At 35.1% G+C, this 18371-nt stretch overlaps 1 pseudogene; it reads left to right on the forward strand.

Annotated features, from left to right (window-relative positions):
• Positions 1-4983: 4983 nt before the first annotated feature.
• LOC120180244 lies at positions 4984-9722 on the forward strand (annotated as a pseudogene).
• The last annotated feature ends 8649 nt before the right edge of the window (positions 9723-18371 follow it).

Here is an 18371-nt window from a genome sequence, read left to right on the forward strand (position 1 = left end):
CAAATTAATCTATACTCTTTTAACTTCTGCACTAAGTTTTAAGAGTTTTTATCTTATCATCGTATTTTATAAATTTCTTTATGACTTTTCCTCATTCAAAATGAATTTCGATTTTTTCCTAACATCAGGAAAAAAATGATCTCAAGTTTAAAACAAGAGATTTTAGCACAACTGAAATAGATAATTTCTTTTTTTTCCTCTACTTAGGAAAATCACTTAAAGAGATTTAATATTACAACACACTTTTAGTAGCAATAGATTATATCATATACTCATTCATGATATTCAACATATTAGCCTTAAAGAGATCATCATATATTTTATTTACTATGACTAAATTTGGTATTTACTCAACCAAATTAATCTATACTCTTTTAACTTCTGCACTAAGTTTTAAGAGTTTTTATCTTATCATAGTATTTTATAAATTGGAATAGTGAGCATAGTAATGAACAATGCACCAGGTAGGTTTCTATGAAAGAGAGGTGGTGCACTAGGCACGCTTAAGTACCAAGTCTTCATAGAACCAATCCTAGACATGCACTTTCATACTCATCACACTTCTTTCCAATAAATCATTTTTGAATTTTCTCTTTCTTTAAATAAGATCTCTTTAAAGAATTATGCTTGATAATTTTACTCACAATAGTATCTTATTAAGCATATATATTTCGGGCTTGCACTACTACCTTATCCTTAGTAGCACTACCTTAGTCTTTACTAGTGGTTTATCTCATTTCGTAGTATTTCCACTAAGTTTTAAAGACTAAATCAAAGACACATCTATACTAATTCATGCATCATTATAAGCATAAATTAATAAGTATCAAGTCTAAATAGTCTGACCTCGCAGGTAGAATCATAATTTCCAAATAGACTTGTTCATCCTCACCATGCATGCTACTTCGGCCTTTGCATTAGGACCCAAAATCTATCATGACAATCACTTCATCTGAACCATCATCTCTTTTGAATCTTCTTAATTCAAATGAAGATTACATATGGTTAGTCACAAAAATATTTTACTAGCAATAATAAAATAAAAATAATTTACTAATAGTAATAAGATCCATATCTTCAAGATTTTGGTTCCTTATCTTCAGTAGATTGTAAAAATCAAACCCGAATTTAACAACTATTTCGGTTTGAAGAATCTTCTTGTCCAACATCATCATCTTCATGATTCTCCAAAATTACAACCGTTATGTTATCTTTATAAATTTCTCTAAAGAAATTATTCGTATGATAAAATAGTTGATATTTATTTTCAACTTAATATTCAGAAACTGAATAATCTTACCCCCACATAAAAATAAATAGTTACTTTTTTCACATATTAACCAATCATACAAGCATTATCTCACACAAAAATGTTAATCAACTTTATAATCATGTCACTTCTTGATTATAGCATACAAGTTTCAAAATTGAACATTTACTAAATACCAACATTTATATAGCTATTTAATAAACCGTTCAACCTCCTATTGAAACTTAAAAATCATTTAAATATAATGGTTATAATTAACATTCATGCTTAAGATTAAAAATCATGAAACTGCAACACTAAATGTGTAAACATGAGTTTCATGTAAAAATTAATGCAAAGCTCTATTGCATTTAAAATGATTAACCTTAATGCACATTAAAGGTTTCTTTCACCATGCATATAACAAATGGGCACTTCAATAACAATTCAAAATTTATTATAATAATAATAATAAATTAACCAATTTCAAAATTCTCGTGAACCAAGACCCAAACGAGAACGAGTGAAATCACCATCGGCTAATACTTCAATCTGTATATTACTTTGTAAATAAACATCATTAAAGCTATAATTTGCACAATTAATGGCCAATTAAAATTATTCAACGTTTCAATTCAAATTTATTTACAAAGTAATATAAATCCAATATTTAAAGCTATAATAAATGAATAGAATTGTTTCAACCCAAATGTATTAGTAAATAAAGATGTTACTCACCTTTAACTCATGTAACAACACCTTTATACATGCTCCTTTTAAAATAACAACATAATGAGTTACAAAAATCACATTAGTTAAACCGTTATAGCATATTAATAAATATATAAATTCTCATTATGCTAACGGTGGTTATAACTCATATCATTATAGCATCTAAAGCATCTTAGCATATTTTTCCCAAATACCTATTTTACTATATTCTAAACTATATCAATAAAATATAGGTATATATTCAAAAACGTTTTAAATGTTTAAACAACCATGAATTCTAAAAATCATTTCTCCTTGATTATGATGTTACAAAAATTAATCAAACATCTTTAAAGGATTTTCATTTAAGAGAAATTTAAAGTCATTTATAACTTTAATCTCCAACACATTCAAAGGTAAAACGTTTGACATTTAAACGTTAATTATTACCTCTTCTTTTTTTATTACAAACCTTTCTAATCAAAGGTAATAATAGAAATTAAAACCATTTAATATACCACCCAATGGATGTATCACATAGTTTTATCACAAATGCCTTTTTATTCACCTTTAAATTCTTTCTATTCTAAAACAGTCACTTATCAAAACTATATTCAACTTTCCACTATTAATGCTTGCCGACTAATTAAAGCATTTATATACATTAAGCATTTACATTGAAGTTCTTATAGTGGCAATTATTGACTGTTAATAAGTCATTTCATCGTATTAAATGCAAATAAACATTTAGACTTGTCAAAGCAAACCAATTCTTAGTTGCATCAAGCTGTATTTTACCACGAGAATAATATTTTGTATCAAAATATTACGTACCACTTTGATGCAAGGTTGAACCGACATTTGAATCCAGACTTACACATTCGAATCTAGACTTACACATTCGAATCCAACATGTGGTTTCATCGTTCATTTTACAAATATCTTGCAGCAGTTCGAATTTGCATCTAAATTGTTGGTAAAATAGACTGCTGCAAAACGAGGCGTTAGCATTGACTGGAAAATATTAAATAAAATAATCAATCAGAATGATAACTGTGTCGTGGTAATCCACTGCCTTAAAAGTAAATTCGCCCCGATGTGTGTAATCGCTACAATGGACGAACAGCCCCCCTGAGGTTAACACGACTCTCCAAGAATTCGTACACCCGAAAACTGGAGTGAACTTGGTCTTATTGCTCTTCTCTCAACTCAAACAACACTCAAAAGAGATGAGTGTTTCAAAGCAAATGATTGCTTGGGATATCTCAAAGTGAATGAAATTACCCTCTATTTATAAGCTAAATAATGAGGGTAAAATAGTCACTTCTAAATCACAATTTAATTCTATTAAACATAGAATTAAAAACCATTAAAAGACTGTTACAAATTGAGCATTACCAACAATAAGTTTATTTTTAATATATATATAATAAAAGACAAAGGATTGCAAAAAATAGAACTTAATATTGATAATAAACGATAATTTAATATTAAATATTTTTTAATACGATTTGTTTTGAAAAAAATTTAATTGCGGGAAGAGAAGTGAAATGTTTACTTCTAATAAATATTAAAGCTATAAATTAGAAAAGAATACGTTAATTGATAATTTTTAATGGTTTATTTTATAGGTTGCTGGTGCCATCATACAAATCAGAAGTGCTAGTTTAGAGGAGATGAATTGCAAAATAAGGAAAGGGGGCGCAATTGCATAATAATAAATGCCGGATCTTACCCTTTTCATGACTGCGACGCTGCTTGTGGTGGATATTTCTGAATTGAATTGGTTCATTCATAATCTTTTCTTTTCTTCTTAATAATATATCCCCTTTATATATTTTCTTTTCAAATTTAATAACATAATATATTTTTTACAAAATAATAAGTAGTTATTAATTAATATCTACAAAAATTGATTAATAAGACCCCCTGTACCTCTGTGTATTTAACTATTTATCATAATACATGAAAAACATCTAAGAAATAACTTTTCTTTTACTACTTTTTCCCCATTTATATATTATTAATTTGCTTCAGTCTTCTTTCACCTAAAGAAATAGAAAATCTGGTTTCAAGGCTCAAAGCTATCTCGAAAGTGCCTCCACTGCTCCTTTCTTTGTCCCAGTTGCTTCGTTGGACATGGCATCTACCTTCTTATCAACTAAATCCAAACTATATTCAGAATTTATTACTTTTATTAAATAATCAATTACGATTAGGAATGTTAATCTTAAAAATCTGATAAATACTGACAAAAGAAAACAGATTGGATCGAGATAATTTATTTTTACGAGCAAATTAGTGTATTTATTAAACGGATTTTTCATAATAAAACAAGCAATAAAATGAAATAATAATGGAGAAAAGAAATGGTGAGAATATCTTTCGTTTTGGGTGATGGAGAATCTATGCTCACCATCTATTTGTTCCTTTTCCGCTGACATGACCTTACTCGCACTCCCTCTATTGTTTGTTTATTTTTGAATGAAATTATTCAGCGTTGAATGTTAAATCGTTCATTATTAAGTGTTGAATGTTGAATCGTTCAACATTCAACGCGTTTGTTTCTCATTTTTGAATGATTTAGTGTTGACTAATTCAATAAAACAATACTGAATGATTCAGCATAGAAGTACATTCTGAATAATTCAGCACAGAAATACATTATGAATGATTCAGAGCTATTATCAAATAAAATGTTTCATTCAGAATTTATTCATACAGAGACTTTAAATCATTCAATATTTAAATCATTCAGCGTTTAATAATTCTGAAATAAACGGTCCTAAACCAACAAAATCAAGATTGGCTCTGTTTCTCTACCTCTGCCCTTCATTTCAAGTTCCACGCTTCCCCCATAAATTATTTCAAAAAAAAAAAAGTTTTTGAAGTAAACACTGCCTGCAAAAAAACATATTGGGTTAATTACGAATCAGACTTATGGACCCACAAGAATTATTGGTTGCTGTCATGTATGTAAAATTAAATGTTTTTTTAGTTTAAGACTGTTGGGTTAACTTCCCTTTCCTTCCTCTTTACCCTCTTTCATTCCTTGAATACTCGTTTCTCCTTTCTTTCCCCGTCAATCTTCTGCTAAAATCCCGGAACCGTTACTTCACTTATCGATTTTGCTATCGCCGTTGCCAGTTCCAGCGGCGTCTCTTCCCTTTTCCTCTGCCTCTCACTAATACAACTCTTGAATTAAAACCTGAGCTCTCCACTCTCTATATACTATTTCCTTCCTTTTGATTCGGAGAAAATTCTCTTCGGTTTTTGTTATTTTTTTTTGGAAAGGACTCCATTTCTGATATTATCAAGATACTTTGTTCTGTGTTTCTACCACTTACCCATGCCTTGTTTCTTTATGGTTTTTTTAGCTGGGCGTGTGAGGACCCTTTGAACCCATCTATAAAGGTATATTTTTTTAAAGCTTTTGAATATTGCATTTTTTATGTAGGAAATTAACATCTGGGTTTATCTTTATTTTAGTTCGTTCTCATTAATTTTGATCTTAGCAAAGCAGTGATTAGTGGGTTATTGTCTAGCTTTTTTCACTTGTAAATTTAATGGGTTTTCTTAGTCTTTGTATTCAATATGGGGTCTGGTTTAGGGGTTTCTAAAATCAAAATTTGTTTATTGTGTAGATTTTTTTGTGCTGACCGGCGATGCCGACGTCGGTAACTGCAGCTCGGCAATTCTTAACGGAAGAAGCGGCACGTGCTTTAGACGAGGCTGTGGCCGTAGCGCGACGAAGAAGCCACGCACAAACGACATCTCTCCACGCTGTGTCGGCGCTGCTTTCCTTACCGTCATCCACTCTCCGACATGCATGTACGCGAGCACGTAGCAGCGCGTACCCGTCCCGACTTCAATTCCGCGCGTTGGAGCTTTCCGTCGGAGTTTCACTGGACCGTTTACCTTCATCGAAGTCCGTCGAGGACCCTCCGATCTCCAACTCACTGATGGCGGCAATCAAACGGTCGCAAGCCAGTCAACGGCGCCATCCGGAAAGTTACCATTTACAACAGTTACACAGTAGCAATAACAATAGCGCCACCGGTTGCTCCCAAGCGCTGGCAATTTTGAAGGTTGAGCTTAAATACTTAATTTTATCTATTCTCGATGATCCGATTGTTAGTCGGGTTTTCGGGGAAGCCGGGTTTCGGAGCTGTGACATAAAGTTAGCATTAGTTCGGCCGCCGGTAAGCCAAGTTTCTTCTCGGTTTTCGCGTGCCCAGTGTCCCCCTATATTTCTGTGTAACTTAACGGATTCAGTTTCTGATCGGATCGGGTATAATTTGCTGTTTCCCGGGCAAGAAGATGGGGTTGATGAGAATTCTAATAGAATCAGTGAAGTTATGGCTAAAAAAAACGGGAAAAGCCCATTGCTTGTGGGGGTTTGTGCTGTGCAAGCTTTGAAGGCATTTACAGAGAGCTTAACAAAGGGGAAATCTGGCATCTTGGATGGTGATTTGGCTGGATTGATTGTGATATCGATTGAAAAGGAGATTAACGGGATTGTTAACGAGGGAAATGAGGAAAAAATGGGGTTAAAGTTGAAGGAAGTGGAAGCTACTTTGGAGAAGTGTAATGGGTCTGGAGGAGGGGGAGTGGTTTTACAATTTGGGGATTTGAAAGGGTTGATTTTTGATGGGGCGTTAGGTGATTTTGTCAGTCCTTTGGTTCTGAAATTAGCAGGTTTAATGGAAGTTTATAGGAGGAGATTATGGTTGATGGGAGCTGTAAATAGTGTTGAAATATATAGGAAGTTTTGTGTTAAGTTTCCCAATATAGAAAAAGATTGGGATTTGCGATTGTTGCCTATTACGTCTTCCAAGAGTTCTTTTGATGGAGCTTACCCCAAATCCAGGTGGGCATTCTATTTTCCTTCCTATGTCTTTTATATGGATTTGAAACTATGTTTTGTTATTAAATAGGTTCTTCTGTCAGCTGCTTTTACCCACTTGATAATCTTGTGATTCTTGCTAGTACATGCATTCAATAAAATAATGGTGATGTCGTACTACTACTCGTTAAAAAAAAGGGGTTTCATGTCTCATGCTTGTCTTTTACAATACTAATAAAATAGTAGCACTTTTTAAAGATAAATGGCTATCAAAAATAAATATCTGCTCCCGGGTGGATGTTTTATGCCCTTTTAATGCGGAGTTGCAGATGTCAGTTTATAATATCTTAATATTGTCTTAAGTTGTTATGTCTCTAGGTTTAGGAGCAAAGAACTGGGACTAGTTTTTAAGTCTTTGCTTCTTCTTGGATGAATGATATTCACATTTATCCAAAATGGAAAAATCATATGCACTTTAGCTTCTAACAGTTTTCCTAGCAGTTTTCCACTCATTTGATCTCACACTCATGATATTCTTACAGCTTGATGCGGTCATTTGTTCCATTTGGTGGCTTATTTCCTACACCATCAGATTTGAAGAGTCCTTTTAGTGGCCGAAATCAATCTATTCCTCGATGTAACCTTTGCAATGAGAAGTATGAACAAGAAGTTGATGCCATGAAGAAGGCAGGATCGACGGTTTCAGTTGCTGATCAGTATTCAGAAAACTTGCCTTCTTGGTTACGAATGGCAGCTGTTGACACAAGCAAAGGAGAGGATGGGGCAAAGGTGAGTTGTCACTTTAGATGTCGAAATCTTCGGTTTTGTGCAAGACTTTTATCCATTCTAAGCATTGGCCCTTTGTTGTATCTCGTTGATAAAATTATAATTGTTTTTTTAAGAACGTGCTTCGTCGTTCAGTGCAGACTAAAGCTGGTGAATACATGTTAAGTGCTAAAGTTTTGGGGTTGCAGAAAAAATGGAATGATATTTGCCAATGTCTACACTGCACTCCGACATTCCCCAAGTTAGATATTAACCCCTCCATGTCTCAAGTTCCAATTGTTAAGGGTCCTCAGTTTTCAACAGACCAGAAGCGAACAAGCAGCGGAGACCTGTCTATTAATGAAAGTATATTTCCCAATCAAAGTCCCAGAAGGCAAATTCACATGCAAACAAATTTTCTACCAAAAAGTACTCCATCTATATCATGTACTTCTGAAGGCAGGAATATGAATTTCCACTCCGGGTTACATGTGGATGTTCCGAGTCTAACACAGCAAACTGATAAAGATGTGCCCTGGTTCCATCACCCTCGGCAAAGTCTGAGCTCTTGTTCTGGACGCACACCATCTCCATTTGTTCCTCCGGTCACCGCAGATTTAAAGTTGGGAACAATATATGCATCAACCAGTCAGGAATCGAACACCACAAAATTACTAAATCATCAAGAACATCTTCAGCGCTTCTCAGGTTCTGTGTCTGCTGAATTTGATGCAAACAGCGAGACCACTTCATATCAGTTTGCACAATCTTCATCATGCTCCGGTCCTACATCAGGAGAGCAGTTTGATCTAGGAGATTACAAGTCCATTAGGAAAGCTCTTGCTGAAAAAGTTGGCTGGCAAGATGAAGCTGTTAATTCTGTCAGCCAAGCTGTATCCCAATTAAGGCACAGGTATCGAAGCTTTCGTGGCATTAAATGTAAAGGGGATAATTGGCTTACTTTCCTTGGGCCGGATAGAGTCGGAAAAAAAAGAATTGCTTCAGCACTTGCTGACGTACTATTTGGCAGCCAGGAATGTTTAGTTTCCTTGGATTTGAGCTCACAAGACAAAGTTGGCCGCTCAAACTCGATATTTGAATGCAAAGAGTTGAACGATTATGATATGATGTCTAGAGGGAAAACAGTGTCCGACTTGATTGCCGAGGAGCTAAGAAAGAAACCCCATTCTGTTGTCTTCCTTGAAAATGTTGATAAAGCTGATTATGGTGTCCAACATAGTTTGGACCTGGCTATTAGAACGGGTAAATTTCCAGATTCGCGTGGAAGAGAAATAAGCATCAACAATATGGTTCTTATAACAACGTTATCCATCACAAAAGGTAATATAAATGTTATCTGCGAGAAGAAAGACGTGAAATTCCCGAGAAAAGAGTACTTGGAGCCAAAAACTGGCAAATGCAGATCCTGGTTGGCTCCGCATCTGATAATGCAGGCAAAAGCAACTACATGGGCGTCAGGGTTACAACAATTAAAGAAGCTTCCACTTCTACATATGCTAATAAAAGAAAGATGATGGATGTTGTCGAGTCATCCGAGCTAGAAAAAACAGACACGGAAGAACGAGAACACAAAGTGCCTAGATCTTGTCTGGACTTAAATTTTCCTGTGGAGGAGACAGATGAGGACGACATGGGTTCGGGGCAGTCAAAAAGTGAGTCGCTGTCGGAAAGCTCAGAAAGTTGGTTGGAAGAAGTGTTTAGCCAAGTATATAAAAAGATACATTTCAAGCCATTCGATTTTGATGGACTTGCTGATAAAATTGTGAAGGAAATCAGTTCACAATGTCAAAAGACTGTTGGAATAGAGGTGGCGTTGGAGATTGATGAAGAAGTAATGGTTCAAATGCTTGCTGCTGCCTGGCTTTCTGACATAAAAGTGGCTATAGAAGATTGGGTTGTGAAAGTTCTCGGAAGAAGCTTCGCGGAGGCTGGGCAAAAATACAATCTCACGCCTCAATCTGTTGTGAAACTGGTTGCATGTGAAGGTGATGTTGTGAAGGAACAAGCTCCTGGAATATGTCTTCCTGCAAAAATTAATCTGAACTGATGCTCTATTCTTCTTTTTTGACGATGTAATTAAATGCATAATGTAGCTTCTAAGTTATCTAAAAGCCTTGTTCGTCGAGCATTCTTTTGGGGCAATATTATTTGTGTTGTATTACCAAAGAATGTAGAACGCTCTCCTCGTCCAAAGACTGAATGGATTTCATTAATTGAGTGATTAAATACGAAATTTATCCTAAATATTAATTCCTCATAGATGGTGATAGACATGCACATAAGCCGGATTTCAATCCGATCCGGATCGGTTTTTATACGATCCGGTTTTTTCCCATAGATAACAAACCGGTTTATAAAATAACCGGTTTGGATTCTAACCGGTTTGGAGGGTCGGATATCCTAATCGGTGTAATCGGTTTCGGTTTGAAAAAAATCGGTTTTGGTTTGAAAAAAATCGGTTTTTTTAAAAAACCGATTATAATATTATTAAAATTACATCGTCATCAATTGCAACAAAGTTTACGATAATTGAAATACTTAAATATTTTCAAGTTCGATAAATTCAAATACTTAAAAACTTTCAAGTTCGATAAATTCAAATACTTAAAAACTTCCAAGTTCGATAATTGAAACAAAGTTTACGATAATTAAAATAAAGTTTAAAAATAAACTACATTGCCATCTCTTCTTCATCATCTTCGTCTTCTTCGTTTGGAGGGGATATTCAAAGTTTGACTTCTTCAATGTGTAAGTTTGCTTCCAAATCGGCATCAATTGCATCTTTTAGGGTGGTGATATGTTGCTTCCGAGCCGCTCCATCCAAATAATCCTTCAAACAAATGCATATTTCCACCGACTCGGGACTTAGTCTTGATCTACGTTGCGATATAACCCTGCCATTAACAGAAAAAGCAGATTCCGAAGCTACCGTAAAAGCTTGGACGGTTAGTAAATCACGGGCTATGGCGGCTAGAATCGGAAAATGTGCTTCCTTTTCTTTCCACCAAGCCAAAATATCCAAACTTTCAAACTCTTCAAATGTCATTTTTGATAGAAAATCGCATGACATGTAATTTCCCAACTCGCTACTTGGGGTGGCAGTACGTGATCGTTTGGATTGGGAATTTACAAGAGTGTTAAAAAGATTCAAATTTATGTTACTTGGACGTCTACTAGATGATTCCGCATTCGTTCTCATTTGATCGTGTATTACACTACTTGATCCGTATTTAGTTAAATAAATTGCAAACATGTCTCGAAAATATTTATTAAAATAATTTATTTGGTTTTGGACAAAGTTGGGTTCATCATCAGTTAGATTAAAAGCAAACGCAATTTGTTCAATTAGTGTTTCAACCCCGCCAACATTTAACGTTGGGTTTAAAGCGGCGACACAAGTAAAAATGGGGGGAATTTCCTTAAAATATTTTAAAAGTTTTTCCTTCATTGCAAAGTCAATTTCTTGAAAAACTTCGGTTTCAAATTCAAAGTCATTTAGTCGGGTAGCCAACAAAAATATTTGATTAAGAACCAACGGGCTAGTAGGGTAATAAACACCGTATAAAAAAATTGTTGCATTTTTAAAAACCCCAAGCAAATCGATTATTTTGGCTATAGTTTCCCAACTCGAATCCGGATAAATGTTTGGGACATGACCCCTTTCGAAAAGCCGATCCTGAAATGTTTGCAATGTTTCCCTTTGCCTTAAGGCGGTATGCATCATCATCCAAGTTGAGTTCCAACGAGTTTGACAATCCAAATTAGGACCCAAAGCTTTTTTATTAACCGACTGACAAAATCGTTTATAATCATTTAGTCTTTTGTTGTTGTTACAAAGAACCGATTTTATCATTGTTTTAAATTCTAATCTAATCGGCTCAATAACCTCCAAACCGGCTTGCACGGATAAATTAATTATGTGTGCAACGCAACGGGTATGAAAAAACGCACCGTCTAAAATCGGTGAAAGTAATATTTTTAATCTTGGAACCGCGTTTGTATTATTCGATGCATTATCAAATGATATAGAAAAAACTTTATTTTCTAATTTATAAAGACAAATTACCCTTTTTAAAAGTGTAAATAAATTAGCACCGGTATGCGGCTCACCGAATAATTCAAACGCGATTGTTCTTTTCATCATTTGCCAATTATCTTGATCTAACTAATGTGTCGTAATGGCTAAAAAAGAATTTCCGGTATTATGAGAGGAACTCCAAACGTCACATGTAAGCGACACACCATAACAGTGTTCTTGAAATCCTAAAATCCTTTTTTCCCTCGCCGTACGCCACATTTTTATAGCATCTCTTCTAAGGATAATACGACTTACTTGAGTATAACATGGTTGCATTAGTTGTTGAATTATTGCCGTGAAATCTTCATCATCAAAGTGGTCGAATGACAATGCTTTTGTAATCACGAACTTTGTAAACGCTTCTCGTAATTTTTCATTGTCGTAAACAAAAACACCACCTTGCGGTGTAAGATTCGATTGACTTGGATCCGATCTTGAGCGAAGTGTCTTGTATGATTTTGTCAAATGGTTCTTCAACGTTGTGTTTCCTTCCGGTGCAAGCAACTTTAGACAAAGTTTACAACGCGCCCTCCTCGAGCCATTTGACATCTCACATAAATCGTAGTGATCTCAAATATATTTGTTTCGAGTGTGTTCGATCACTCTCATGATTTCAAGGTTTCCCCCGACAGAAGATTCAGCCGTGTTACTCGTGGTGAACAAAAAATTACAAAAAATAGATTTGAGAGATGTTTAAGTGTTGTGTAATAAGATTTGAGAAAGTTGTAATCAACCAAATACATCCTCAACCTATTTATACATGTTTAGGGTGGTAAAATGGTAATTTTTTTAAGAAAAAAATGATCACAAAACCCCATCAACGGCTATATTAACGGCTAGTTTTTTAAACCCATACCAGTTTTTTTTGTTGGATAAAAACTGGTTTTTTAACCGGCTTTTTATCCGGTAAAAAAATCGGTCTAGGTTTTTTTTTTCAAAACCGGTTAAAAAAAATCCGATCCGGTTAAAAAAAACAATTTTCTCTAAATTTGATTTCAGATATTTTTTTTACATAAAATCATATATTCGAATCTAGATGGTGAGTTAACAAGGGTACACAATGAGACTGGACCTCTAGCGCTACGCTGCCTAACCCCTTTTGTCCCTAAATCCACGAGTCCTACTCGACCTCTCTTAGTTTATTATTCTATTATTGCTGTGGTTTTGTAGCCTTTTTATTCATAGATTGCTAGAGCTTCTTTCCCTGTGGGCTATTAAAGCGACCAAGTTTTGTAGGTCACTGTCTTTTGTTTTAAACCGGCAATGAACAAAGCTCCTTCATGTTTCTCCTGTTTTAGGATGTATAACCTACCCATCCCTTCAAGCCATTTACGTACCTTGGCGAATAAAAATGCTTTTGCTTCTCATCCAAAAGCTATTTATCATTTCTGCAATCTTTTTCAACTCAATATTTTTTTGATTATATTGTTTCTGGAGCCCTCAATTTAGAAGTGATGATGACTGGAAGCAACAGAGACGCTCTATTAGCCGTTTAGTTTTAATAATTTTTTTGACAAATTTAAGATTAAAATTTCAATATCAACATCTAGCTTTTTTTCCCCTACAGAGCATAGTGATTTTGAAGGGGGAAAAAATAAAGGAACAGAGGATGGGCGGGGGTCCACTCCATTTAAAGCTCACCTTGTGGATCAAGAAAACTCCCCTTCTGTAATGCATAGGCTATTTCTGAAGGACAATTCTGACTTTTTTATTGCTTTGGCTTATTTGGTGCTGGAAATTGCTCATCTTTTATAACAAATTCAATCCATCTTTTGATTGTGCAAAACTTTTTTATAAATTTAAATTCTAATTTATTAACAGATTTTTTTTTTTGTATTTTAGAATAAAAAACAAGATGAAAATGTAGGTTTGTGTTGTTCATCCATGGAAAGTTACACCAATTTACTCGTATCTTTTTTTTCCCAATTGGGTCCCATTCCTATTTGTAAACTATAGAGGTGGGGTCCTTTATTGCAGCACGCCAGGACTTTTCTCTAAATACTCATTTCAGTTTTACCAGTCAAATTCCACTTTAAAACAAATCACAGCCCTTCGATTCCTTCCCATCATCTCTAAACGGACTCTTCAATTATTATTATTTGAAATTTAAGAGAGAAATTGAGCTTCAATCATCACATATATTTTACATTTCCATTCTATGCATATACATATCTTCCTTTTAAATATCATTTGAGTTATACTATTTTAAAATTATATAAACATAAAGTCGAATTAAATTATGATTTAATAAATTTTAAATTTTTATTTAATCCCACCTCGATTATTATACTAATGTATATTACTAAGATGATCAGCTTTTCTACAAAGTTCAAAATTTCACCTTGTCATAAAAATTGCCATAATAATTTAAATTTCTCATTTGAATTATTTAATATAGTTATTTTGTATTGAATTGAATTGACCAAAAGGTTATTAAAAAAAATTCCAAACAAAAGGACAGACAAACGCTCCTTCTAGAATGTACCGAAACGCTGCGATTCGTCGATAGCATCAACGGATTTCGTCTTCTTAAAACAATATCCATTATCCTCACAGCCCACGTCCTTAACAGACAAGTAAGCTCCACGCCCGTCCTTCGACCCCATTTGGCAGTTCCTTGAATGAAGATGTCACAGTCGGTTAACTTTATCATAAACCACTTACGATTCGGCTGTATAACAATCTTGCTGACGGTGCAGGTACCTCCACGTCATCCACTTAGGGCCAAAATAATGCGGAAATCGTGACGAATCCGGATTCTTCAAAGAGAAAATCGTCTCAGTGACCAAAAAAAAGTTATAATATACGATTTTAACCAATTTTTTTTGGATTTGCCAAAATGACCAACAAAATCGCAACGCGAAATAAAAATCGCAACGCGATCCCCAGAATCGCAAATCAGTTTCCAAAATCGCAACGCGATTCTTGAAAATCGCAATGCGATAGTACAAATTCGCATTGCGATTTTCCAAAATCGCAACGCGAATATGAAAATCGCAACGCGAACACATAAATCGCAACGCGTATCCGTAAATCGCAACGTGTATCCGTATATCGCAACGCGTATCCGTAAATCGCAATGCGTATCCGTATATCGCAACGCGTATCCGTAAATCGCAACGATAATCCGTAAATCGCAACGAGAATCTGTAAATCGCAACGATAATCCGTAAATCGCAACGAGAATCTGTAAATCGCAACGATAATCCGTAAATCGCAACGAGAATCTGTAAATCACAACACTGAAATTTTGGGTATATAACACTGAAATCATAAACTAAATCCCTAAATCGCAACTCATTCCATCTCCATCTATCACTCTCTCCGGCGACATCCGTTCCTATATCCAACGACATCCTTCCCAATCCGGCAACAGGTTTTAGTTTCGCAGCTCGTCTGTTTAGTAAATTAATTTACAACCATGAAATCATCTAATGTTGATCATGTTTGGATAGATTTGTGTTTGGAGGGTCATGGGATAATGTTCATGGTGTTTTACAATATATGCCTTTACCCATGAATCTTCAACTAAAATTGTCTTTACAAAAGTTAACTTATGAAACTCTAATGCTACGTGTTTCAAATAAATTGAATTTAGAGCCCCTAAGTGGATTTAGGCTATCTTATCAGAGAAATGGTAAAGTTTATTTGTTAACCGACAATGAAGATGTTGAACGATTCATTGCTTACATTAGTGTTTCACAAGATGATGTTACATTGTATGTTGTTGAACCTAGAAGTAGTATTGTTGGGTCAGTAGCGGGTAGTAATCAACTAAGTTTTTCTCAAAACCCACAACCTTTCTCTAATCCAAATCCCAATCAACTTTCAGCACCAAATTCCGGTTTTCGTATTGACCAGTTAGACGATGATGAGCCAACAGAAAAAATTGTGAGTACTAGTCAGTATTCGAAATTTGGTCTTGGTCAATATCCGGACTTTGATATTTGTCAATACACGGATTTTGATGATGTTTCAGAAGAAGAAACAGACCCTGCGTGTAATGATTTTGATATTGGTCAATACCCGAATTTTGATGATGAAACAGCCGTTGCCGAAGAATGTATTGTTGATGATAATGAGGAGGAAGTTACGACTGTGAATGAACATGTTGAACATCCATTCTGTAATTCATATAATCCTGAAGAATAAAAAGAAGAAGAAAAAATCCCCGAAGAAAAGAAAATGCCACGGGCGTATAACTGGAATATGCCAGAATTACTTCAGATACCGGAAGAAGAGTTGGTAAAGAAAGCAGTTGATTGTTACACAAAAGTTATTCGTATCAAGAAAGATGATTGTTTTGATACAAAGGAAGACTTGAAGATAGCTTTGTATACGAAATGTGTGGAAGATGGCTATCAACTAAAAGTTAACAAATCAAGCAAAGATCGTTTCGAAACAAGGTGTATGATTGACAAAAACTGTATGTGGCGAATGATTGCAAAGAGAATAAAAGATTGCGAAATGTTTCAAGTTAGGACTTTTATTGATAAACATACATGTTCAAGAACCCAAGTTTTTCCTCACCATAGACAGGCAAACAAAAAGGTGTTGGGTGGTTTTCTGGCTGAGTTAATGTTTTTGAATGGCTGGGTATATCGGGGACATGAAATTATGACTGACATGAATGCTCGGTTCAAGATTAGTATATCATATTCTCAAGCTTGGAGAGCCAAATGTTATGCCTTGGAATTGTTGAGGGGGTCGCCAGAAGCATCGTTTGCCCAACTGCCGGCTTATTGTCACAATTTAAAGCTGAAAAATCCTGGGTCGGTAACTCATATCAAAACAGATAGAGATGGACGCTTTGAGTTGTTGTTTATCGCCATTGGTGCTACGGTTAGTAAATCAATATAATTTTGTTGACTCATTTTGTTAGTTACATGCATTTCACATTTAAATGATTATATTTCTTGTGTATATTTTTGTAGATTCGTTCGTTTATTACTTGCATGCGCCCAGTTATTATAGTTGACGGAGCACATTTGAAAGGTCGATACCTTGGAGTAAACTTATTAGCAGTAGCCATGGATGCTAACAATGGGATATTGCCAATAGCTTACGGGGTTGGCAATCTGAAACCTCTGATTCATGGACATGGTTTATGGGGCATCTTAGGGATTGCATAGGTCCTATTAGCAATCTGACAATCATATCCGATAGGGCAAACTCAATTGACAACGCTGTTAGAAGGTGTTTCCCAGATGCTTTTCATGGACTTTGTGGTGTTCATTTGTATAGAAATCTAAAATCAAGGTCTGCTGGTATAAAAAAGCACAAATGGACATACTGGAAGGCTGTAAAAGCTTATCGGGAAGTGGATTTCAATAAGCATATAAATTGTTTAAGACGTGTTTTGCCTCAGTGTGCTCAAACACTAGAAGATGTCGGGTTTGAAAGATGGTCAAGAGTACATCAACTTGGAGCAAGATATGGTTTCATGACGTCTAATAGTGCAGAATCAATCAACGCTCTAAGTCGTCATTCCCGGAAATTACCCATTACTATGTTAATGGAGTTTTTCGAGCCTCTATTCAACAGTGGTACTACAAGAAAAGAAACCATGCAGGTATTATTTCTTTGAATTCGTAACTTATCATATTTATATATTTTACTAAGTATTGTTTATTTAAATTTACAGGAACATTGGAACATCGTGTTACACCATGGACTGAAAAAAGATAACGAAACGTGTTGTGAAGTCAACGTCATGGAGAGTTGAACCATGTTCAAACACTTTGTTTCAAGTACTGGATAATAACTTAAATGGGCTAGTCGATCTAAATGCAAAGACGTGTAGTTGTATGAAATGGCAAACATCTGGTTATCCGTGTGGCCATGTTATAAAAGTTGCTCTTCATTTAAACCAAGATGATTCAAGCGCATACGCTATGGATTGCTACACTACAGAAGTTTATCGACAGACTTATGCCGAGATTGTCTACCCTATTCCACATCCTTCTGAGTGGGACATACCAGATGACTTACAAACAGTTTTGCCACCAGCCATGGACAGAAGGCTACCTGGCCGACCAAAAAGTCACGATCGTATACCGTCTAAGGGTGAAGAGAAGAAGAGATCGACATGTAGTCGGTGCAAGGAAAGTGGTCATACAAGGTTGACATGTGGATCACCAGTGCCATCAAAATCATCTTTTCCTCTACCAAAATATGGATCCTCATCAAAATCACAATTGGCTTCACCTTTTGGGACTGTTAACTTAGGTGATTTTTAAATGCAAACGTTGTATTATGTGGATTTTATGTGTGAACTTTTAACATTTTCAGTTGAATTAATGACTCAGGCCAACCATTTTGACTTAACCAACTCTTGTTATTCAGTTGTTATCACTATTAGGCATGCATTTGACTATCGCAACACGGAAATTACAATCGCAACGAGAGAATCGCAATGCGAAATGAAAATCCCAACATGAAAATCGCAATGCGGAAATGAAAATCGCAATGCGAAATGAAAATCGCAACGAGAGAATCGCAATGCGAAATGAAAATCGCAATGCGAAATGAAAATCGCAACGAGAGAATCGCAATGCGAAATTAAAATCGCATTGCGATTCTCCCGTTGCGATTTTCATTTCCGCATTGCGATTTTCATTTCGCATTGCGATTCTCTCGTTGCGATTTTCATTTCGCATTGCGATAGTCAATTTTGCCTTCAACATAATGCAGATTGAAAT

This window comes from Hibiscus syriacus, unplaced genomic scaffold (assembly GCF_006381635.1).
Source record: "Hibiscus syriacus cultivar Baekdansim isolate YM2019G1 unplaced genomic scaffold, ASM638163v2 tig00112491_pilon, whole genome shotgun sequence".
NCBI classification, from domain to species: domain Eukaryota; kingdom Viridiplantae; phylum Streptophyta; class Magnoliopsida; order Malvales; family Malvaceae; genus Hibiscus; species Hibiscus syriacus.